Here is a 25,954-nt window from a genome sequence, read left to right as displayed (position 1 = left end):
CCTCTCCTCAGTGCAGCACTCCGTGAAGAACGTGCTGCCATTCCCCAAGAATCCTTCCAACACCTGATTGAACGTATGCCTGCGAGAGTGGAAGCTGTCATTAGCGCTAAGGGTGGCCCAACACTATATTGAATTCCAGCATTACCGATGGAGGGCCCACCAACTTGTAAGTCATTTTCAGCCAGGTGTCCGGATACTTTTGATCACGTTCTATACATCATTTGTGAACGTGCTACTACCACCATCTGCATATATGCTTATCGCTCTCCCATGACTTTTATCACGTTTTCGTATAATATGTACAAGAACGAAGAGAGAAAGAAAGAATGGAAGACAAAGAAAAAAGTACTCGGACTAGGAAGGCTATATGGCAGGAATGTAGCCTTTATTCCGTACTATTTAATCTACAGGGTCTGCCAAAAGAATATACGTACACTTTTAGGGACGAACAGTATTTATTTGCGCGTTTGTTTCAGTAGTGCTTTCTTTAGTTAAGCACACGGTTAGGTTTTGTGTTCAAAATGTCCACCATTGGCAGCCAGACACGTAGCGGGACAGCGAACGGACGCCATGGCTACATTAATCAATATTTCAATGGAGATCGCTGCCCATGCCCCTGCAATGTCCAATGGAAGGTCCTCCAACGAGTGCGGGTTGCGCCGACAGAGGTGATCTTTCGCAGTTCTTCCAAAAGTGAAAATTCCCTAGGTGTTAGATCTGGAGATCGTGGTGCCAACTCGGTTGGGGCTCATCGTCCAATCCAGTGTTTCTGCAGAGTGTCATCCAGGGAAGCTCGTCCAGCTGTATAGTGGTTTGGTGGCGCCCTGTCCCGTTGGTAGAAGAACTCATCATCATGTTCACGAAGCTCACGTACACCTGGGAAAATTAATTAGTATAACGTTTCCAGGCACTCTTCTCCAGTGCCAGTATCATCAAAGAGAAAGTGTCCTAGCGAGTCCCTAGATGGCAGTGCACATCACACATGAACCCTGGTAGCCTGATTTCTTTATCCACATAATCATGCAGATTTTTCGGTGCCCGGTGGACGCAGTTACGCCGATTCACTGTTTCAATAAATTTAAACTGGGTCTCGTCAGAGCCACAGTACCTTCGTCACAAATTATTCATCTTCAGTTACCATTTGCAAAAGTATATTCGACGATCAGGATCGTCATCATTGATCGCTTACAGTAATCGTGGGTTGCAAACATTCCACTTAGCAGATTTTAAAATTCATTGTACGCTACTACTGCTAATCCTCACTTTATATACGCGTTGCATAGTAGACTTGTTGCTTTCAATGGAGAGACGTCTACAGACGTTAAAGTAACCTCTGGCGTGCCACAGGGGAGTGTTATGGGACCATTGCTTTTCACAATATTTATGAATGATCTAGTAGATAGTCTCGGAAGTCCCATGCGGCTTTTCGCGGATGATGCTGTAATATACAGAGAAGTTGCAGCATTAGAAAATTGTAGCGAAAGGCAGGAAGGTCTGCAGCGGATAGGCACTTGGTGCAGGGAGTGGCAACTGACCCTTCACATAGACAGATGTAATGTATTGCGAATACATAGAAAGAAGGATCCTTTATTGTACGATTATATGATAGCAGAACAAACACTGGTAGCAGTTACTTCTGTAAAATATCTGGTAGTATGCGTGCGGAACGAGTTGAAGTGGAATGATCATATAAAATTAATTGTTGGTAAGGCGGGTGCCGGGTTGAGATTCATTGGGAGAGTCCTTAGAAAATGTAGTCCATCAACAAAGGAGGTGGCTTACAAAACACTCGTTCGACCTATACTTGAGTATTGCTCATCAGTGTGGGATCCGTACCAGATCGGGTTGACGGAGGAGATAGAGAAGATCCAAAGAAGAGCGGCGCGTTTCGTCACAGGGTTATTTGGTAAGCGTGATAGCGTTACGGAGATGTTTAGCAAACTCAAGTGGCAGACTCTGCAAGAGGGGCGCTCTGCATCGCGGTTAGTTTGCTGTCCAGGTTTCGAGAGGGTGAGTTTCTGGATGAGGAATCGAATATATTGCTTCCCCCTGCTTACGAGGGTTGTTTTTTAAGTAAGGGCCGTTCGCGCGTATAATCCCGTAGTTCGCGCGGACGCTGCACAAAGACACCGCGCCATTTGCCGGCATCCTTCCCGTTCACACTGATGCAAGTTGCAGCTCTGTAGCTGACGTGTACGCATCGCTGTGCTACTTTATAATGTTTACGATTATTGAATCGCCCGCCGCGTGTGAGATACGGTCAGTGATACGTTTTCTGACCGCGAGAAGCCTATCATCTGCAGAAATTCACCGTCAGTTAACGGAAGTTTATGGCTTGAATGCAGTGAGTGAAGGTAAAGTGCGTCAATTGGTTAGAGTTTAAAAATGGCCGTCAAAACGTTCATGACGAAGAACGCTCAGGGCGGCCCTCTGTGATCACCGATGATTTGGTGGCTGCAGTCGAAACAAAGATTCGTGAAGACAGAAGATTCACAATTTCCACTCTTTCTTTGGATGGTTCAAATGGCTCTGAGCACTATGGGACTCAACATCTTAGGTCATGTCCCCTAGAACTTAGAACTACTTAAACCTAACTAACCTAAGGACATCACACACACCCATGCCCGAGGCAGGATTGGAAACTGCGACCGTAGCACTTTCTTTGGAATTTCCACAAGTTTCAAGATCGGTTTTGTACAAAATTGTGTCTGAAAACCTAAACTTTAAGAAACTGTGTTCTCGGTGGGTACCCAGACTCCTCACAGAGGACCACAAAGGGAAGAGATTTGCCACTTCATTGGACTTTTTGATTCGTTACGAGGAAGAAGGGGATGACATGTTGAGTCAAATTGTCACTGGAGATGAAACATGGGTATCCCATATCACTCCCGAAAGCAAGCGACAATCGATGGAATGGCGACACACAACCTCACCCGTCAAGGTCAAAGCCAAACAGACGCTGTCAAAGCGCAAGATTATGGCAACTGTGTTCTGGGACCGGCGCGGTGTTTTGCTAGTGGAATTTATACCACGAGGAACGACAATCAACTCAGATGCCTACTGTGCAACTCTAAAGAAGCTCCGCAGAGCAATTAAAAAAAAAAAAGGCGCGGCATGCTGACAAAAGGAGTTTTGCTCCTGCACGATAACGCTAGGCCTCACACCTCTCAAAAGACTCGGGATTTGATTGATTCTTTTGACTGGGAAGTTTGGGACCATGCACCATACAGCTCCGACCTTGCTCCTAGCGATTTTCACCTTTTACAGTGCCTGAAACATCCATCTTGGCGGGCAGCGCTTCAATGACGACGATGAAGTGAAAGCGGCCGTGAACTCTTGGCTTTCGGAGAAGGCGGCCGAATTCTTTGACGAGGGAATTAAAAACTTAGTTGTACGGTATGACAAGTGCTTAAATAAACAAGGCAACTATGTAGAAAAATAGGTAAAAGTGTGTAGAACCAGAAAATAAAAGTTTTTTTACGAAAGTATTTGTATCTTTTTTTAAAAACAAAAACGGCCCTTACTTAAAAAACAACCATCGTATACCCCCCGAGGAGATTAAGAGTGTAAAATTAGAGAGATTCGAGCGCGCACGGACGCTTTCCGGCAGTCGTTCTTCCCGCGAACCATACGCGTCTGGAACAGAAAAGGGAGGTAGTGGCACGTTAAGTGCCCTCCGCCACACACCGTTGGGTGGCTTGCAGAGTATAAATGTAGATGTAGATGTAGACTATTGTGGACAAGAAACAAACTTTTCCACCACCAACGCCGACGAAGCTGTAAACGGCATTCCAGATCTTCCTTTGTGAATATCACAAATCGTTTCATGCGACTCAAGCTTAACAGTAATGCGTTTAATTGTATGCGGTTTGGGGGTTCTGTCTGAAACTCCGGCGTCTAGTGACGCCACACTTCAATGGAAATATCAAACGTCACGAACCACTTCAGAATGCATTTTCCCTGCTCGAAAATCAAGCGTGCCCCAGCCATTTTGTTTTATTCCTATCGTGATAAAAGTACCGACATCTGTTGTGCGAAAAAGCGTACTACAATATACTCTTAATTCAAATCGATTGAAAATATCGATATCCCGATAAATCCTGACGAAGAGTGTAACACATTTTGGTGTACTCTATATGCATCGAAGACGCAATAACGGAAATGAAATAAATGTTTGGGAGTGAAGTTACAATTCAGGGAATAAGTATATCAGTGATAAGATTTAGCGATGACGCTGCTTCCCTCAAGAATGGGATGTACAGTGTAATGAGCACATATTATGGGTTGACAGTAAACCGAAGAAAGACGAAACTAATGACGAGTACCAGAAATGAGAATAGAGAGATACTTATCTTCAAAATTTGGGACGACATAGTAGGCAAAGTGAAGGAATTGTGATATATTGGGAGCAAAATAATACAAGGCGGACAAAATAAGAAGCTATAAAAAGTATATGCGTACGGGCAAGGAGGGGATTCCTCGGCAAATGAAGTCTACTAGTACAAATCTCGGGTTTAATTCGAGGAAGAAATTTCTAAGAATGTACGTCTGGAACACGACTTGTAAGTAAGTGAATCATGGACTGTGCGAAATCTGGGAAAGACAAGAATTGAAAAGTTTGAGATGTGGTGCTATAGAAGTATACTGAAAATTAGGTGAAATGATAAGCAGCGAGGTTGTTCTCCACAGAATCGGTGACTAGAGAAAAGTGTGGGAAACATTCATATGAAGAAGGGACAGTATGGTAGAACATGTGTCAAGACGCCATTGTACTTACTCATAAGTACCCGGCTCAACAAATAAAACACAAAAATTATGGAAAAAATGTATTTATTTTTCAACATAATCCCCTTACAGCTCTATACACTTTACCCAGCGATGATCAATAAGTTCGATACCCTTTTTGTAAAGAGAACTGTCTAACTCCCCAAAGCCGGCCGCTGTAGTCGAGCGGTTCTAGGTGCTTCAGTCCGGAACCACGCGGCTGCTACTGTCGCAGGCTCGAATCCTGCCTCAGACATGGATGTGTGTGATGTCCTTAGGTTAATTAGGGTTAAGTAGTTCTAAGTCTAGGGGACTGATGGCCCATAATCCTCAGAGCCATTTGAACCATCATAAATGGCCGCCATGTTTGTAACAAGGGCTCTCAGGTGTGTGTGTGTGTATCTCTGTGTTTTTTAAAGTATTTGTTTGGAGGATCACCTTGCACAGAAGTGAAGTATGGACTATACAAAGTACAAAGAAGAAGCAGCTTTTGAACGTTCTGCTATACAGTAATACTACATGTTAGACGAGTGGAACAAATAACTAATGAACAGTTGCTTAATGTAATTGTAAACAAAAGACCATTATGGTAAAACTTGGCTAAGAGACACATTCTTAGGCATCAGGCCATAGTCAACTTGCTAACAAAAGGAAGTGTGAGGGCGGGGTAAATTGTTGAGGAAGATTTGACTACACAGAACAGGTTCAAAGGGTTGTCATCCAGAGACAAAGAGATATAGACAGGGGAGACTATCATCAAACCAGTCTTCGGATTAAAGGACTTAAAAACACACATGTATGATTAGAAGCGATAAGATGAAATTTTGTTCATAATTAAGACGTAAACTGGTTTCCTTATTACATTATCTGCATTGAGTGTTCTGTGTACTTGTCCACTTCATCGTAGTGAACTATCCTTCTCTTTCATTAACAAAATAGAACAGGAAGACGTGAAACTTCCTTCAGACTAAGCTACAAAATTACTCAGTAGTTACTTTACTTGAAAAAGGCAGTGCGCTCTGGCAATAGCCGTGCAGCAAACAACAATTAGCTAACGGTTGTTGTGATAAGCTAATGGACCAATTATTCCAAATTTAAGGTTATTAAACAAGAGTGTGTTTAATAAACTGGGCCCTGAAACACCCATTTTTGAAAAGCAACCTACACATTGACATTCCAATTCACATAAGGGTAATAAAGCTCAGTGCTATTACGAGCAGAGCAAAACACACTAGACAGTTAAAGCACAGGCAACGAACAAAGTTTTACAGACTTGCAGATGGTCATCCACATCATGCCGAAGCAAAGGCCCTCAGGGGCTCAGCATTCATTTGCTGAGTACGGGCTTGGCGACCCCGTGGTCCTGAGCTGGGGACTGGTCAGCGCCGCCAGTCTCCTGTCGCCGTAACCCCCGGACATGCTTCAGCGACCACCGCATGGCGCGGCTGTGGAATGTTGTGTGCTGCGGGGAATGGTAATCTTGGCTTGACCGCCTGGATTGCGAGGAAGGTAAACCTCTATAAAAACCCCTCAATCTTACGGTGTGCTGCGCGCCTATAAGATGCATGGCTGTTGGGGTGGAACAGTCGCAAGCGGGCAACCTCTGGGGCACCTGCCGCACCTCAGTAGTATAAGGCTTACCTTGGCACGCGGGGCTCTGTCTAGGTGGACTTCTAGTTCCCTAGCTGCTCGTGGGACCGAGATGGAACCCACGAACTTTTATTCTTCTCCTGCCAGCGGAAAGGGTGGACCGCTGGTGGGTTCTAACACCCAATCCAACACGAGGGCTCGTGTAGCCAGTTCTCCTGATTCAGGTAGTAGTAACAGAACGCATGCTGCTTCGCAGAATGCGTTTTTCGTAATTAAAAGAAAAGATGGGAGTTTTGAAAAAGTTTCGCCATTTTATATACAGAAGGGCTTAGAAGGTATTGCTGGCACATTAAAATCTGTAAAGCGCTTGCGAAATGGCACCTTGTTGGTTGAAACATCTAGCTTCCAGCAAGTCCAGAACCTACAGAAGTCACAATTTCTTGGGGAGTTTGCGATAGAGACTGAATTTCAGAACACCTTGAACTACAGCAAGGGTGTTGTGACTTGCAGAGATCTCGTTGACATTCCCCAAGACGAACTGAAGGCCGAATGGTCCCGGGAAGGAATTGTCGACGTGCAACACATTATGAAACGGGTGGATGGTGCTCTCATAAAGACTGACTCATTTATCCTTACATTTAACAGCACCAAATTGCCAGAGCATGTGTAGGCAGGTTTCCTACGTCTCAGTGTATGGCCTTATTACTCCAACCCCATGCGGTGTTTTAAATGCCAACACTTTGGACACACTACTCTCGGCTGTAGAGGGGAAGCCACTTGCGGGAATTGTGGTAAAGCCGCCCATGAGGGAGTTGGTTGCTCCTCTCCTCCCAAGTGGGTCAACTGCTCTGGGGATCACCCTGTGTGGATTAGGGAATGCAGAGTTTTCCTTGAGGAACGGAAGATCCAGGAACTAAAAACTACAAAACGCATCCCGTATGGTGAGGCGAAGAAAATTTACAAGTCCATGCAGCCGCCCACGTTCGCTGCTTCCTTTTCTTCCGTTCTCAAACAACCAGTCTTGAAAACCGATGCCGCTACACAAACGGAGGTTGCTACTGTCAGCACTAGCACCTGCGCTTGTCAATGTACATGTGCTGCTGCCGTTCCTGTGAAGCCTGCTGCTCCCCCGCGGCCTTCTGACCAGGCCGTGGTAGCTGACATCATGGAACTTCCTGCCCCTTCCCGGGTCCAGTCTTGTGCACTGCCCAGCGCTGCTACACCCCCTACTGCTTCTGAGGTTTTGGCTCCAATGCCAACTCAGGCCAGAACATCGAAGCCAAAGACAAAGGTGAAGACTCGCCCACTAAAGGAGACTGCAGTTATACAGTCTCCTGATGTGGATGTCATTCTCTCTGACGTCTCTATCGACTCCTCTTCTGAGGCGATGGAGGTTGATGTCAGACTGGGGCAATCGTCTCGCCCCAAAACTGAGCCTCCACCTGTTGTGGGCTCTCCTCCCCGACAGAAAGTGAGAATGAAGGTACTCCCACCCTGATAGATGGCTCCCATTATACAGTGGAACATGAATGGATTCCGGGCACACATGGAGGAACTGAACCTCCTAGTACGGCAACGCCCCCTGTGCTTGTGTTTACAGGAAACGCATTTAAAACCATCTGATGCTCCTGTACTAAGGGGCTATATGTCATATCGCAAAGATGACCTGACTGGAGAAAGGGCCAAAGGCGGAGTCGCTGTGTTTGTCAATAATGACCACCACTCCTCTGCTCTCCCCCTGGATACTGACCTGCAAGCAATTGCAGTTGAAATTCATTCACCTCGGAGACTTACCGTTTGCTCCCTTTATTTACCCCAATGGTAAATACAATGCAATGACCTTGGACGCTCTCACAGATCTTATCGACCAACTGCCCCGCTCATTTCTCCTCCTGGGAGACTTCAATGCCCATCATGTCCTGTGGGGCTCCACTTCTCTTTGCGCTCGAGGTCGAATTTTGGAGAGCCTCCTAACATCTCAAGTGTTGTGCATCCTCAACACAGGTACTCCGACTCATTTCTCTACTGCTACAGGGTCATTCTCAGCCATTGACTTATCTTTCTGCTCTCCAACCCTTACCGACTCTATTCACTGGGAGGTCATTGACGACCTTCATTCCAGCGATCACTTCCCTATCCGCATTCATCTCCTGGATGGTGTATTGCTGGAGCAGCGGCCACCATCGTGGATGATTGGCAGGGCTAACTGGCCACTGTTCACTCGGTTGGCTGTCTTTGACCGCCACAATAACGTACAGGAATGGGTGGATTACATCAGGCTTGTGGTCCATCATGCTGCTGACCTGTCCATACCACAGTCTTCTGGCACTCTTAAGCGGCGCCTTGTGCCTTGGTGGACAGAAGAGTGCCGTTCAGCCATCCGGGACAGGCGTGCGGGTCTTCGCCGATTTAAATGCCGCCCAACAGCTGTCAATCTTACCGCCTTTCGAATCGCGGGAGCCAGGGCACGCCGCGTCATTAAAGAGAGCAAGAAAAGGTCATGGCAGGAGTTCCTGGACTCCATCAACCGTTCCACTTGTTCCACAAAAGTATGGGAAGCCATCCGGAGGATTTCCGGTAAACATAGCCGTTTACCAATAGCTGCTGTCCTGAACCAGGGATGCCTCCAAACGACACCCAGAGCCATTGCTCAGACGCTGGCAGAGCATTTTGCACAAAGTACTGCCACTGCAAATCAGGAACCAGCGTTTCGTCGCTACCGTGCGACTGTCGAAAGAGCGACCTTGGACTTTCGGTCGAACAGTTCTGAGGCCTACAATTCCCCTTTCTCCATCTGGGAACTTGAATCGGCACTTACTGAGACTTCTGACACTGCAGCAGGTTACGACCGCATCCGGTACTCCATGCTTCGACATCTGCCAGCGGCGTCAAAGGAAATCCTCCACGACTGTTTTAATCTCATATGGCAGACAGGAGTGTTCCCCACCTCGTGGAGGGAGGCAATCCTCATCCCTCTCCTCAAACCAGGAAAGGACCGCACATGTCCCGGTAGTTATCGTAGTATTGCCTTGACAAGCTGTGTCGGAAAGACCCTGGAAAGGATGGTTAACCGTCGTCTGGTCTGGCTGTTAGAGACCAGACAGCTCCTTAGCCGCTTTCAGTGTGGATTCCGAAAATTTCGGTCCACGGTCGACAACCTGACCCTCCTAGAGGCGGCTATTCAGCAGGCTTTTCTCCGTCAGCATCACTGTATCGGTATCTTCTTTGATATCAGTAAGGCATATGATACTACTCGGAGACACTGTATTCTTGCACAACTGCATCAATGGGGCTTTCGTGGGCGCCTCCCGATTTTCATTCGGTCTTTCCTGTCTCAGCGGTTTTTTCGGACCCGTGTTGGTAACACACTGTCTGATCGCTTTGAGCAAGAGAACGGTGTCCCCCAGGGCAGTGTTTTAAGCGTTACCCTCTTTGCCATAGCCATCAACAGTATAACGTCTACAGTGAGGAGTCCAGTACAGAGCTCCTTATTTGTGGACGACTTTGCTGTTTTCTGTTCCTCCTCCAGTGTTGCAACCGTGAGCCGTCAGTTGCAGCTAACAGTGCGGCGGTTAGAGGAGTGGGCTGCAAAGACGGGTTTTCGGTTTTCTGCCGATAAGTGTGTTTGAGTTCATTTTAATCGTTCTCGTCGTCTTTTTACTTTGCCTGCCTTGCATATGGGGGATACTGTCCTACATTTTAGAGACACAGTGCGGTTTCTGGGCCTAATTTTTGACTCCAGGTTGTCATGGCTGCCACACCTACGTGACTTGAAAACCAGAACGCTGAAGGCACTGAACATCCTCAAGTGCCTCAGCCACAGGTCTTGGGACGCGGACAGGGCGCGTGTCCTTCAGTTTTATGGAGCTTTTGTGCGTTCACGGCTGGACTATGGGTGCACAGTGTATGGGTCAGCGAGGCCATCTTATTTGCGGATCCTTGACGCTGTTCGCCATGCTGGGATTCGACTGGCCACGGGTGCTTATCGGACCAGTCCCGACCCAGCCTCTGTGCTGAGTCTGGCGAACCGCCACTTACCATCCGGCGGCAGCTCCTGCTGGTGCGCCAGGCTTGTAAGTTTCTTGCAGCTCCCAGCTCGCCTGCTCACCGTCTTGTTGCCCATCCACCACTGGACCGCCTTTTTACCTGCCGTCCCCGGGCTACGTTGCCGTTTGGGATCCGTGTGCAACGTGTACTAGAGTCCCTCGGTGTGGAGTCTGTACAACCCCAAATCCAAGGTTTTAACCGCCTGCCACCCTGGTTGCTGAAGAGGCCCGGAGTGATTTTAGATTTATTGCAGTACAAGAGAGATTGCACTCCTGCCACCGTTTTTAATGCAGCATTTTCTGCCATTTTATCTGAGCACCACGACTATGTAGCTGTTTTTACGGATGGGTCGAAACAAGGGGATTCCGTTGGCTGCTCAGTTGTTTTTCCGGATTGTGTCCTCAAGGTCCGACTGCCTCAGACTTTTACTGTCTTTGATGCAGAATTGTCTGCGATCTTGCGGGCACTGGAGCAGATGAAACGTTCTTCCTCTCCTAAATTTCTTGTCTGTTCCGATTCACTCAGTGCCCTTCACTCATTGCAACGTTTGTATCCGGCAGACAAAATAGTCCAGGCCATCCAGGATGCACTCCTCCGACTACAGCGACTGGGGAAAGTTGTAGCTTTCTGCTGGGTTCCGGGGCATGTCGGCATTGCTGGGAATGAAAGGGCAGATCTCGCAGCCAAAGAGGCGTGTCTCGCCCCACAAGTATCTCAGTGTGCTATCCCCTTGCACGCACTCACCTCGCTGTTGAGCTCACGGGTGAGAGGATGAGTGGCTGGAAGTGACTGACAATAAGCTCCGTATAGTCAAGCCCACAACGCGTGTGTGGTGTATTTCCTTTCAGACCCATCGACGGGACGAGGTTCTCCTCGCTCGGCTTCGAATAGGCCACAGCCCTATGACGCATGGCTTCCTGCTCCGGCGAGAGGACCCTCCAATGTGTGGTGCTTGCGGCGTCCAGGTCACTGTGCGTTTTATTTTGTGACCAGCGGGTTGCGGCTGACTTGCCAGCGGACCTGCCATCTCTTTTAGGCAACACTCGGACGAATGTGGCTAAAGTTTTAGAGTTCTGTGCCCTGTCAAATGTTTTTACAAAGATTTTAGGGAGAGGATTTTAATTTGCTCACTGTGTGCAAAGCTCGCCCATATTTTATGTAAGTGGCCAGCCAATAACAATATCCTATGACATTCTTGTTGCTATGTTTCCCCTTTCCTTAGGTTTTACTTTCTTATGTAGCATTTTCCTTCTTTTCCTGCTTTCTTTGAGTGTGTGCTTTAGTTTTCTTAGGGTTGTCCACATTCGTTCCTTTTAACGTGTGTCAGGGCGCTGATGACCTCGATGTTGAGCGCCCATAAGCCCCAACACACCACCACCACCACCGAAGCAAAGCTTAACTCTCTTCAACCACGTAGAATAACTTTACAACAGTGCACGACGCCTTCATAATGCGACAGTAATTAATGACGCTAAGCATTGGTCGTGTTCCGTCTTAGTGAACCACCAAAATTCCGCCGTCCGGTACGGCTACAACGGCCAACTCAGTCCACTGTAAAGACGAACTTCCACACCGAAGGCCCGTCTCTCCACGTAATCCCATACACGCCGGCTTAATAAAACGTCACAACATTGTTTGGCCTCCACTGCCGTTTGCTACAAGCTTAAAAGTAAACTTCAGCACCACACCACTTCTTCCCTGCCATAAACTGAGCTTCGACGAAGCACCGCAGTCCGCTCGTTCAAGGCGAGGTTCTCATTCAAACCAGCAAGAAACAGGCAAAGTTTGGAACTTTTTGTTTGAAACAATGAAAAGACATAAAAGGATCTGTTTCGGGTTTATGACTGATCATACTTTGAACTTTGAGCATATAGGCCTACTCCTATAGATTGGCTACCCGTACTGTCTAACAAAGCACCTCCTGAAATCAGAAGAAATCACCTATCAAGAAAATGTAGCAAAATACTGGCAAACTCAAACCTTCCTATGGACCAGGACCTGACACCAAAAAACCCCCTGAGATCAAGGTCACCTCTATGACAAACAGGTGAAGACATGTTTCCCCTTCGACCCAGAAAAAGAATGGAAAGGTTTATGGAGTAGAAGTACGGTAAGGAACAGGAAACTGGTTACTGACCCAAGCATACCAGTAGAGGGTTTTAAGCTTTCCAGAAGAGTGTGGACTACGCTGAACCGTGTGAGGACGAATGTCGGAAGATGCAGGGAGATAACATGGGGCCTCGCGAACGACCCTCAGTGCGAATGTGGTCTCAACCATGAATGGCTCACTTGATCGAGTGTACTGTGCATGGTTTTAATGGTGAACTGGAGGACATACATAACCTCACGGACAATGACACTGAATGGCTTAAAAAATGTCACATTGTATAAAATTTTGTACTCTGTATTATGTAATTAAGTAATGCAGAATGTGTCATTTTAATGCTGTAATGTCCTAGATTAATATTTCGCTTTGTAAATGACGATGGAGTAAATAAAAAATAATACTGAAACACGTATGTAACATAGCAGCGATGGTGAGGCACGTTAAAATCTTTGACCAGAGAGCCTATTTTCGCGGTTAGTCTGCGCTTGACCGCGCGAGTGTTGCAAGCAGTTCAGTTGTAGTCGTCATGTAGAGCAGTACAGTAGTAGTCGTCGTGCAGTACGCTAGTAGTCGTCATGCAGAGCAGTCGGTCAGTAGTAGCAGCCCAGTGCGGTTGTGTGATGTAGTCTGTCGGCAACACTGGTCAAGATGCTGAATGAGATATATTGTTAATTAAGGTAATCATCAGATAATGTAAAGTTTATTTATTGTAATTAATTTCCAACAAGTGCTCCAATAATAATTTTGATTTCAAAAGCAATTTTACAAAAAATTTTTTATTTAATTGAATTAACGATTTCGTTCCACTTCCCGTAAAGAAAAGTTTCAGTTAAATTACAAAAAAAAAGGAATACTATTATTTGCAATGCAGTTCATCCAAGCTGTGCGCAAGAATAAGAGCAGAAATTTGACTAGCAGTTACAATGAGGTAAGAATTTAATTCTGATTTGCACAGGGCCAAAGACCGATATTTCGGTTTAATTGAATTTTCATTGTCACTGAAGTTTCATTAGTACTGAATTGTTTTTCATTATTTTTGCGGGAGGTTACACTTGGCTCCCATTTTTATTAAATATTGTCTTTTAAAATTTTTGTGGGGAGGTTACACTTGGCGACACCCAGTCCAGGATCGTATTTCGTTGAGAGTCTTTTGAACAACAGTCAGATATCTGCTCTTATTTGCTTAGATATAATTAGGATTTGGCGCAACGCTTTTACTAATCTTGTGATTTTCTTTCTACAGGTCAACGGCAATTCGTTGCTCTGTTGTATTTGTGTGTTGTTTTTGCATTTGTGCTTATTTGTTTTGTGAATATTAGTGACTATTGTAAAAATGCCGCGAAAGACTGTGAATAGCGTATCGCGAGGTATTATGAATGAAACTACCGACTTAAATAATGTAACCGATAGTAATTGTGACACGCAGTGTAATGATGACAATCCTGCGTTCACTAACAATCAGTGCATTCCAATCACTAATGATGACTTTTATCTTAATGATGAACAAGCCAACTCAATTGTCTCCTCTGTTAATTTGACGACAATTTATGACGCGGGACGCTCTGTTGCAATGTGCGCTGTCCAGCTTAACACACCCGATTTGGAAAATTCATGTAACGTTCAGACGAATTTTTCTAATGAAAATGAACAGGATACTGAAAGTACGACGGATCCATTTAATTCCGAAATAGTGACCGATAGTATACATTCGACTGGCAAACCCTTTTGTGAGTCACAGAATGACCAAATGGTCACAAAAAACGTGACAATTGCAGGTACACTATCAAACAACACAGAGAATAGAAATGCTAATTTTGGCTCGGATCAAATTATGGCACTATTGCTACAACGAGTTAACGAAATTATTGAAAAACAAGACAACCTTAAGGAAGATAACAAACAAGATAACGAAAAACTCAAACAATACTTAAATGAAAAATTAGACGACAATTCCAGACAGTTAAATGAAAAATTAGACGACAATTCCAGACAGTTAAATGAAAAGTTAGACGACAATTCCAGACAGCTTAGTGAACAAATTAGAGCCGTTGCCGCGCAGTGCCATAACACTAAGGAACAATTGCGCGTGGAAATTGAGGCTTGTTCAAAAAAAAGTAGCGATGAAATTAAGTCTGTTGCTCAGGAATTAAGGGAATTGCAAACAGCTGCAACAGAAACACTCAGAGACGAAATTAGGGGAGTCGCTAAACAATGCTCTGAGAAAGCTACACAATTACGGGACGAGTTTAAAGCAATGACGGTAGAACTTTCGCGCACAATGGATTCAAAGATAGACGCGAAATTCGAACAACAGAATACTCAGATTGACGAACGCTTTAATCTTCACATACAAAACAGTGATACGCGTTTCCGCAAATTTATTCAAGATCAAAACAAAGTAAAACGACAAGTCATGGAAACAATCACTGCACAAAGACAAGAAGACAAACGTAAAATGTTCGCGAAAGCAAAGACGTATGTAGACAATAATATTACTACAGTGTCCGACAAAATTAATACCATAGAACAGTTGAACGCGGAATTACGGGATGAAATTTCTGATCTTAAATCAAAAACAGATACACACACAGTAAATATTCAAACAGTGACAGACAGATTCGAACAATTAGAACTAACACAGGATTGCGATGTCATCAAAGCTGATGTTAAAAAACTGAGCGAAACTACGCGTAAGTTGCAAAAACAGATTAATGCGTCCGATTCTAAAACCAATGATCAGGCAAAAATACTGACTGAAAAATATGATGAATTAGCCAGTCGTATTGATGCTATTGAAAGTAGTAATGACAATAAATCAGACGATACTGCACCGATTTCATTTAACCAAACACCTGAATTTCAAAATTTACAGCAGACAATTAATGAGATCGCTTCGTCTAATAACACGTTGCGTAGAAAATTGTCGAGTTTACAGCAAGAAGTGACAGAGATGAAAAACATTTCAGTTAATAATAACATACAACAGACACCACTTTATGAACATTTGTCAGACTCACGCAGCGCGTATAATTTGAGTAATCTACAGAGAGTACGGGACTTAGATTCCGAACAACCACAGTTCAATAAATACTCTTACGATCCTGAACCTGTTGCATCACACAGAGATGATAATTTCGATTACAAACATTTTCTGTCAGTGAGAAAGTTTAAAGTATTTAAAAACGATAGAACGCAGATTCACCCACTGGATTGGATTCAACAATTTAGCTTTGCTCTTCCACCGACTTGGCATTTTACGCATAAACTTGAATTTATTTGCAGCTTTTTGGAAGGCGAACCGGCAACTCGTATGAGACCGATCGCGAGACAGTGTTACTCGGTAGAGGAATTTCAGAATGCTTTTCTATCAGCGTACTGGTCGAAGACGACACAGCGCGGAATTAAAGATCAGTTAATTAGTTTGCCAAATTATGAGAACTCCAATTTTCCCAGTGTCACGCAATTTTTTGAGCACATGGTACAACAAAACCAGTACCTAAGTGAACCGTACAGTGAATCCGCACTTATACAATTATGCATCTCTAAATTACCACGGTCATTACGAGTGTCACTTTTAACTGGTCAGCAAAAAGAAAACATTTCAGCATTCAGAGATCTTTTACAGCTTTTAGAAGTACAGCAATCTGATTATTCTTTTGTAAACAAAAACTTTTCGTATAATAACCAAGGTCAACAAAAGTGCAGCAATTATGATCAGACACGTAATTTCAATAGAAAAGATAACAGACGCTTTAGAAACGACAACTACCAGAACTTTGGTAACAGCCAAAATTCTAATTAACGATATCGTCAAAATTTTCAGCAACAGGAACCACACTTTAGTAACAATAGAGGTATTTCACAACAACAACATCAAAACCAGCCGGTTAGCATACCTAACCAACAATGGAATGCACAAGGTCAACCAGGCTTTAATGTTCCGCCGCGTGCACGTATAGTTCAAGATCCAACAAATAGTAACGCACGGGAGCAAGGAAACAACTATGTACAAAGAAGACAATATTTCAATTCCTATCGCAATGCACCGTATAGGAATGACTATCACGACAGACGTAAAAACGATGAGCACAATTATCAGCGTACATATAATAACAGTCGGTCTTACCAGCAACAAAGTAATCAACAAGAACATATTCTCATGAATGAACCCGACAGTAGATATCATCCAGAGCGTAACACGTCTGGAAGAAGTAATAGGACAGTTCAAATAGTCGAAATGCCACAGAATCCTCCTAATAATAATAACACGTCAGATAGAATCTGACTAGATACTGTACAGGACGCATCTTCCAATAACACAAGCACTACGTTTGACATGCAAAATGTTGTTCACGAAAATGTAATTACTTTTGACGATATCAGAGACACTCTCTTGCAGGAAAGACCATTTGTTCAGAAAACTATTTCACATCCTGTCATCGAAATTAAAATTGGTTCATCAAAATTCTCAGCAGTAATCGATTCCGGATCACCTATATCAGTAATAAATGAGGAGACTTTTAACGAGTGCAACAAAGAGAATACTTATCCGACATTACCTTTAGGCAAAACAAAAGTGAAAGGAGCAGTATCGAGTAAAGGAGTAGACGTTAAATTACAGACGCATTTATCATTTTGTATTGGAGGTCATACTTTCCACTCTAATTTTTGGATTGTTCCTTTATTGACAACAGACGTAATTTTAGGTACGAATTTTCTGGTACAACACGACGCAGTCATTGACTTTCAGAATTCTTATTTAATGTTAAAGGATGAAAATGTACAATTGGCTTTAGAATTTCAGCACTCTTTATCTGCGGAAGAACAAACAATTAACCGCACAGAGGTCATTTCCGCAACACGTAACATAGACTGTAGACTGTAATCCCACATTGTTCACGAATACGTACGTACACAATGATAATACTCCAGACGAAGCTGACTACGACGTAATGCAAATGATTTCCGATAAAGTTAGACAAAGCAGTGCAACTACAGACGACGAACGAATGCAACTACACAAAATTCTTTTACAGCAAGCTCCAGTTTTTGACAACATTCCTGGTACTATGTCCGGATTTATGTATGAATTTCAAGTCAAACAGCACGACACATTTAAAGCCAAGCATTATCCTATTCCGTATATTCATAGAGAACAAGTTAAAAAAGAATTGCAGGATATGCTTGATCAAGGAATTATAGAACCAGCAGTTAGTCCGTACATAAACCCGCTACATATTGTTAAGAAAAAAGATGGCTCACTTCGCCTCGTACTTGATTCACGTCACATTAATGACATTATTATTAATGAAACAGATCGACCACAGACACTAGAGGAACTGTTACAGAAATTTCATGGTACAGCTATTTATTCTACATTAGATTTGAAATCGAGATTTTGGCAAATTCAACTTCATCCAAATTGCAGGAAATATACAGCTTTTCTCTGTTTCGGCGACTGTTATCAATTTTGTAAATTACCATTCGGCTTAACTATTTCTTCTGCAGCTTTTATTCGCGGTTTGAACACAATACTTCCGACAGAACTTAAGGACGGAATTACGACGTATGTAGACGACATTCTTATTGCAGAAGCTAACTGGTCCGAACACAATCTGATTCTTGAACAACTGTTACAAACTTTCCATGCACAAGGACTCACAGTTAATCTTAGTAAATCGCACTTTGGCAAAACTTCTATAAAATTTCTTGGACACGTAATCTCAGCAGAAGGCATTGCACCTGATCCGGAAAAACTTCAGGCTCTACGTGACATTACTGTTCCTACGACAAAAAAGCAACTACGCAGTTTTTTGGGCTTAATTAACTTTTTTCGTAAATTTATTCATCACTCCGCTTTAGACACGCCTAGACTATGCCAATTAACAGGTAAAAACACTATCTGGTCTTGGGATAAGCAAGCACATTCTGAATTTGTGAACCTGAGAGAAGCCTTGTTGAATGCTCCACTTTTATCGCACCCAGACCTTACTAGAAATTTTTCCATTGCCACCGACAGTTCTAACACCGCTTTAGGCGTACACATTTTCCAGGAAATTGAAGAAGATGGTTCAATAGTAATTAAAAACATCGCATTTGCAAGCCGCATTTTGTCACCTGCTGAACGAAATTATTCCGTTACAGAACTGGAAACATTATGTGTTGTATGGGCTTTTACGAGATTTCGGCACTTTCTTTATGGCAGACATACCACCGTGTACACACTCCACAGGGCGATACAATTTTTACTTTCGGCCAAATTCACGCACGACAGATTAAGCAGATGGAAACTTTATTTACAGGAATTTAATTTTACAATAGTTCACATTCCCGGTACGCAAAATGTTATAGCAGACGCACTATCGCGTTCTCTCGGCAACAATCAGCAAGTCGTAGCAACCAACTTCTGCAAAACAAATTTCAGTGTCATGTACATTCAGCAAGTAGCATTTGAAAATTTTATTTCATCGTCATTACAGGACATAGCACAAGAACAAAATAAAGACAATGTGTGGAAAGAAATTAAACACCTTTGGCAAGATAGGAAAAATGTTACGATTAGAAACCATTACACTGTACGCAATGACATTCTGTTTCGCCGCTCTCATCCTGACAGCAACAATTGGTTATTATGCATCCCTGACGAACTTGTTAACAAATTAATCTGGTACACTCATTTAAGTTACGCACATTACGGAGCACGAAAATGTTTTCTTATACTGAGACAGAACTGTTATTTTAACAACATGGAGAAACGTATACGACGAGTTTTAGCGTCTTGTAAAATTTGCCAGAAAGCTAAATCAGACACCACTTCACATATTCCTCCTTTATATCCCATTGTACCTGTTAAATTAAGACACATGGCCGCAGTAGATATTTTTGGTCCGATTCCGAGAACTAACAGAGGTTTTTGCTACATCTTTGTCGCTGTTGAGCTCACTTCAAAATTTGTTACCTTCACTCCGTTACGCAAAGCTACTGCTAAAACTGTTTCGAAAGCATTTGTAAAACATTTTCTATTTCATGTAGGGCATGTGATGAAAGTAATTTCTGACAATGGATCTCAATTTCGTAGTAGCATATGGACACGCATGTTACGAGCCAGAAACATTTCTCCGATCTATATATCCAAGTACCACGCTTCTTCGAACCCCTGTGAAAGATTAATGAAAGAAATTGGTAAGCTGTGCCGAATATACTGCCACAAAAGACATATTGATTGGGATACACACATACTCTCATTCCAAGATGTAATTAATTCCATTCCAAATGAATCCACTATGCTATCTCCGTCTGTTATACTGAAAAACGTTGAACCATCAAACAAAATTAAAGAATTTGTAAATTTTCCTACATCTCGTCGCTTACGACACCACGAAATAATTGACATTGCGCTGAACAACATCAAACGTGCCGCAGAGCGCCGGAGAAGACAGCAAAAACAGGTTTGTACACGCCGCGACTTTCACATTGGACAGAAAATATTAGTACGTACACACTATTTATCCAGCAAATTAAAAGGTAAGTGCAGTAAATTTGAACTTCTATACGCAGGTCCATATCGGATTCGCAGCATCCGTCACCCCAATGTTGTACACGTCGAAACTTTGAGAACCAGAAAATCGAAAGGCAATCACCATGTCTCAAACATTAAACCGTTTATTGAATGAAATCACTTTATGATCTAACATGCTATGATGCCATTTACTAATGCAATTATTTCACCTGACTAATTACTGATGATTATCGTATTTTTTCTTGGCAAGTGCCCGGCAAGGTAAGGTTAGCAGGTCGCTTTTCTTGTCGTTACACATCAGACCATGCACATTTTCCACTTTTTTATGTACGATTGTATTCCAGTTTTGTCTATATGCACTGTGAATTAGTTAAGATATAGCAAACACCAGTTGACTTTGACATTTTTGCCCTATGATATCTCAACATCGTGACTATTTTACATTTTTCTTTTTTTTGCTGCTGCATTGTGATATTCCGTGTACGTTTTTGCCTTTGAACACTGTCTATGCTTTTGACATATTACGTTTTTTTGTCATGTTATGCTGTATGCTTAATTATGTTACCGTTAATCAGTAATTACTTAGTGAGTATATGATGTAAATGCAAGACATTAATCTTTGTTCATCAATTTCAGAAAGAAATGATACGTGTACAGGAAATAAATTAAACAGAAATGGGAATTTCATCTACGGAATAAACGATAGAAGATGCAATAACTTTATGAGGAAGAGTAAATGGATCAGGATTAACAAGCATTAACAAGAATATACTATACTCATCGTAGAATAGCAGTCTTAACTAATTTTTTCTTTCAGAATACAAGGTGATTGATGCAGGCTGTCGGACAGAACTACACATCTTAGTTTTAGTGATGAAATATGCTAGAGATAAGGAATAGTTGTATAATGAGTAATGAAGTGATATTTTTGCAGATGATAATGAATACTGATGAATAATGATGAAGAATATGCTATTATGAATAATGAAGTTTTTCTTTACAGGTGATGATAATAATGAAGTTATGATAATATGGATAATGAAGTGATTGATAATGAAGTTTTTTCTTTACAGATGAGGATAATGTTGAAGTTATGTATTTATGCTACATAGTTATTTAAGTATTTGTTGCAGTTTGTTTTGACAGCAGGTGTTATATTGCATAGTAGGATGACGGAAAGTTTTGGAAAGGACAGCTATGGAACACATGTTTATACACATTTCACTACTTGTTAATTCGAAGTTCACTACTTTTCAGCATAGTGTGCGTTTCTTCTTTCAAGTCAATAATCCATTTTGTATTTTTTCCAGGAGAAGTTTTTCATGATACTTACTAAACCTGTTACTTATTATACCTGTTCTAGTACTTGCATTTTTTTTAACCCATTTGTGTTTATCATTTATAAATGTGATCACATATACTGCCTTGTTACATAACCTTGCTACAGCTGACTCATGATGAATGACGTTACCTATCCTCATTTGCAGCAATAGGTCAAAAGCAAATAGTGTTATGCCTCAGCAATTAATTATCGATCCCAACACAATGTATTGGTAACAAAAAAATGTATTACCTGTCCCAAATACTGATACCAGTTTGAGAAAGTTCTAAATAATACTGATCAACTCTAAATAGTATGTCACTTCAGTAATGACTTCGTAATGTTCCAAAAAATATATATATAAAATAATGCTTTATAACTGGCTAATAACTGCCACTGTTTATTGTAATGAGACTACTTATAATGTGTATGATTATTAATGCTATGACTGTAATTAACTAATTTTTTATAATGAATTAAGAGATTTCTGAATAATACTGAATAAAAAAAAATGTTGTACTATTTAATACTTGCTGGACACTGAGTGCCAATAATTAATGTCACTCAATGAATTATGTTATTAATTACGCCATTAATTAGCTCTTGTTTTCAATGTTGATACTTTGTAACTGGAAAAGAATATGATTCTTACTATATTGAAATGACAAATGATTAACTATGCTTTATAATTGGGAAAGAATGTGATTGTTTAATAATGCTTTATAATTAGGAAAAGGCTAATGATTCTTACTATATTGGAATAACAAATAATTAATTAACGATGCCATACTTTGTAACTGGAAAAGAATGCGATTGCTTCATAATGCTTTGTAATTAGGAGAAGGCTAATGATTATTACTATTGAAATGACAAATAATTAATTAACGATGCCATACTTTGTAACTGGAAAAGAATGCGATTGCTTCATAATGCTTTGTAATTAGGAGAAGGCTAGTGATTAATACTATTGGAATGACCAATGATTAATTAACTATGGTATACTTTGTAACTGGAAAAGAATGCGATTATTTAATAATGCTTTGTAACTAGGAAAAGAAGGTTACTGTTTCTATGTAAAACAATTAATGAACATTTTTCTGTAATACTACATACTTGGTACAGAAATGTTCAATCACTGGGCTATGAATGCCGCAAACTACTAATGAAGACTGTAATTGTCAATATTATGTGACTTAATGTCCTTCACATCATGAGATAACTACCCTGAATTACTGCAATGTCCATTTGTCCTGTCTATCCTAGTGATCATGGAGCACTATCTTTGGTTTTGCACTAATTCTACGTTGGTGTGCCTTGTAAGAGCGTGGTGTTGACACGACATGCTGTCCACCACCGTGAGCGATGAAGACGTTATTATGGTCCCACTGTTTGGTGTACCTAATGTACTGCCAAAATGAAAACATGGAACATTACTACGACAGTTCAGTGTCTTGACTACACTGATAGATTCTGATGGGAAAAGAACTGCAAATTGTGTCACTTGGTGTTGTACTTCTGTGGAAAGATATGGACTTTCAGAACAGCTGTGTGCAATCTAAAGTGCTACAACCATGATGCAATCCTTCCCTTTCCTATCCTAATTCTTGTCACATAGTGAAAATCATTTTTTTGCTAACATTATTTATGTTCATGGGTTATACATTTTTTTTTTTGATTCGCTGAACTCCAGTGCGAGTACACTTATGTCACTTGTCGATATGATTTTTTGCCATTATGTTTATTTATTGCAAAAATGCCTAAGACATTTTTTCGATTTGTTCTCAAGTACAGTATGTGCACTCTTGTCTTTTATATTGTATATACATTTTTTTTATTTATTATTTTATTTTAATGATATGTTCTGAACTACAGTGCATGTGCACTTATGTTGTGTGTTAATATGTTTTCTACTGAACTTCAGTGCCTGTGCACTTTTCTCATTTTTCAATATGATTTGTACTCATTCTGTATATTCAATACTTCAGTACGTATGCACTTATGTCATTTGTTACTAATTATATATATACATTTCGTAAATTGCTAATATGTTCTCAACTCCAGTGCGAGTACACTCATGTCACTTATCAACACGATTTTCTGCCATTCTGTTTATTTGTTCTGAAAATGCTAAAGAATTTTTTCAGTGCGTGTGCACTTTGCTATCTGTCAAATAATTTGTATATACAGTTTTCTGATTTACTACTATGTTTTGTACTCACATCCTGTCTTTGTCTGAAATGTTTTGTACTCGGTGCATGTGCACAACATTTAATTTATGTACTAAATTTGAATATTCTGTAAATTGTAAAAATTTCTTGCGATGGCAAGTCCAAATGACTCACCATCGCTGCCAAATTTTTTCCCCCCCCCCCCAGTGGAGGGTTATGAAACACGTATGTAACATAGCAGCGATGGTGAGGCACGTTAAAATCTTTGACCAGAGAGCCTATTTTCGCGGTTAGTCTGCGCTTGACCGCGCGAGTGTTGCAAGCAGTTCAGTTGTAGTCGTCATGTAGAGCAGTACAGTAGTAGTCGTCGTGCAGTACGCTAGTAGTCGTCATGCAGAGCAGTCGGTCAGTAGTAGCAGCCCAGTGCGGTTGTGTGATGTAGTCTGTCGGCAACACTGGTCAAGATGCTGAATGAGGTATATTGTTAATTAAGGTAATCATCAGATAATGTAAAGTTTATTTATTGTAATTAATTTCCAACAAGTGCCCCAATAATAATTTTGATTTCAAAAGCAATTTTACAAAAAAATTTTTATTTAATTGAATTAACGATTTCGTTCCACTTCCCGTAAAGAAAAGTTTCAGTTAAATTACAAAAAAAAAAAAAAAAGGAATATTATTATTTGCAATGCAGTTCATCCAAGCTGTGCGCAAGAATAAGAGCAGAAATTTGACTAGCAGTTACAATGAGGTAAGAATTTAATTCTGATTTGCACAGGGCCAAAGACCGATATTTCGGTTTAATTGAATTTTCATTGTCACTGAAGTTTCATTAGTACTGAATTGTTTTTCATTATTTTTGCGGGAGGTTACACTTGGCTCCCATTTTTGTTAAATATTGTCTTTTAAAATTTTTGTGGGGAGGTTACAATACTCTGAACTTGTCGTTACTACATAAATGTATGGGACTTCTACCTAACCACAATGAAATAACCTTAAATTTAACAATTTGGTGCTAACTCGAAATTTGAGTTCGATTTGGTTTTTTTTTCACTCTGTATGGCTTCACAAACAATAGTTAACATTAACAAATTTCATATATGACAGGCATAAGCTCTCAAGAAAAGTGTTTACTTTTTGGGGTCAAAGGCAGAGGTTGATATGTCCAACCGTTTTTATGTTATGCTGCACGCAGTTTAGAAAAATCATTTCTCGAGAAAAACCTGTTTTAAGTTTGGGGAGATTTTCAATAAAAAAACAAAATGGCTCCAGTAATTATGGTTTGATCAAGGGCCTGCTAGTCTGAAGTACGCAGACTGCGTGCAGTGTAGCCCGTCTGAAGTTATCTGAAATGAAAAGTGGACAACATCAGTCGTTACTACATAAATGTATGGGACTTCTACCTAACCACAATGAAATAACCTTAAATTTAACAATTTGGTGCTAACTCGAAATTTGAGTTCGATTTGTTTTTAAAACCTAAAAAATAAGTGTAATATTTAACCACGCTTATTAGTAATCTAACTGAATTTATGCGAAATACATATAATTCATACCTAAAGGCGGCATACACTGAACACAGGTTCATGTGTTGTCAAACTAGCTATAAAATTAAAACACCGGTCTTATATAGATATAAAAATTAGTTAGATTTTGTTCTGCTATAATAAGATGTAGTTCTTATGCAAACTGAACTAATAATACATATATGGTGTCACAACGCACCTGAAAAGAGCATAATCGCTTCCTACTGGCTTCTTTGGTAGCAAGGAACCTCCAAGCCCCGTATTGGCGAAAAGTCCGAGGTAGAAACTGGTGTCTTTACTGAAACGAGCTGAGTGGTGGCAGCCATAGCGAGCGGTCGTGCCCGTAAGATCTTTCTAAAGAAGTCCGCTAAATGCATTAATTCTTTGATTCTAAGAGTTAATCACATCACGAGGGTGCAGTGCCGGAGTGGAGTGGCGGCGGCCGCAGTGTGCTCTGTGGCTCTAACCTATTGTTAAGAAATATTGCATTATTAAATTCAGGCGCAGGCCAGAGCTGAGCGTGTTCGCGGATGATCAGCAAGAGTGTGAAATAGTATTTAATTATCATAATTGCACGTACTGCATGCTGTATAATACGTCGTGTGTTAATTTAACAGTGCTCTACTAAGAAGTGCAGCACGAAATAAATGGCACCCCTTAAAACATAATTCGCGTGCTCTTTACTGTGAGGAAGTACCACATTGTCCGACGATTCTCACTGCTAAAGCACTGCATCATCAACGAAGGTACGACGGAGCGTCATCTTCTGCAGCGAGAGGGACATTTTTGAAGACGCCAGGCAGGAGAACTATAGAAAAATTGCGAGTTGTAGCTGATGTAGCACATTTCCAACGACACCCCTAGCGCGTATGGCAATCTGTTGCGATCAGATACCGGAGCACGTCACTCTAA

This window comes from Schistocerca cancellata, chromosome 6 (genome assembly GCF_023864275.1).
Source record: "Schistocerca cancellata isolate TAMUIC-IGC-003103 chromosome 6, iqSchCanc2.1, whole genome shotgun sequence".
Taxonomy (NCBI): Eukaryota; Metazoa; Arthropoda; class Insecta; order Orthoptera; family Acrididae; genus Schistocerca; species Schistocerca cancellata.
This window is presented reverse-complemented; position numbering follows the sequence as displayed.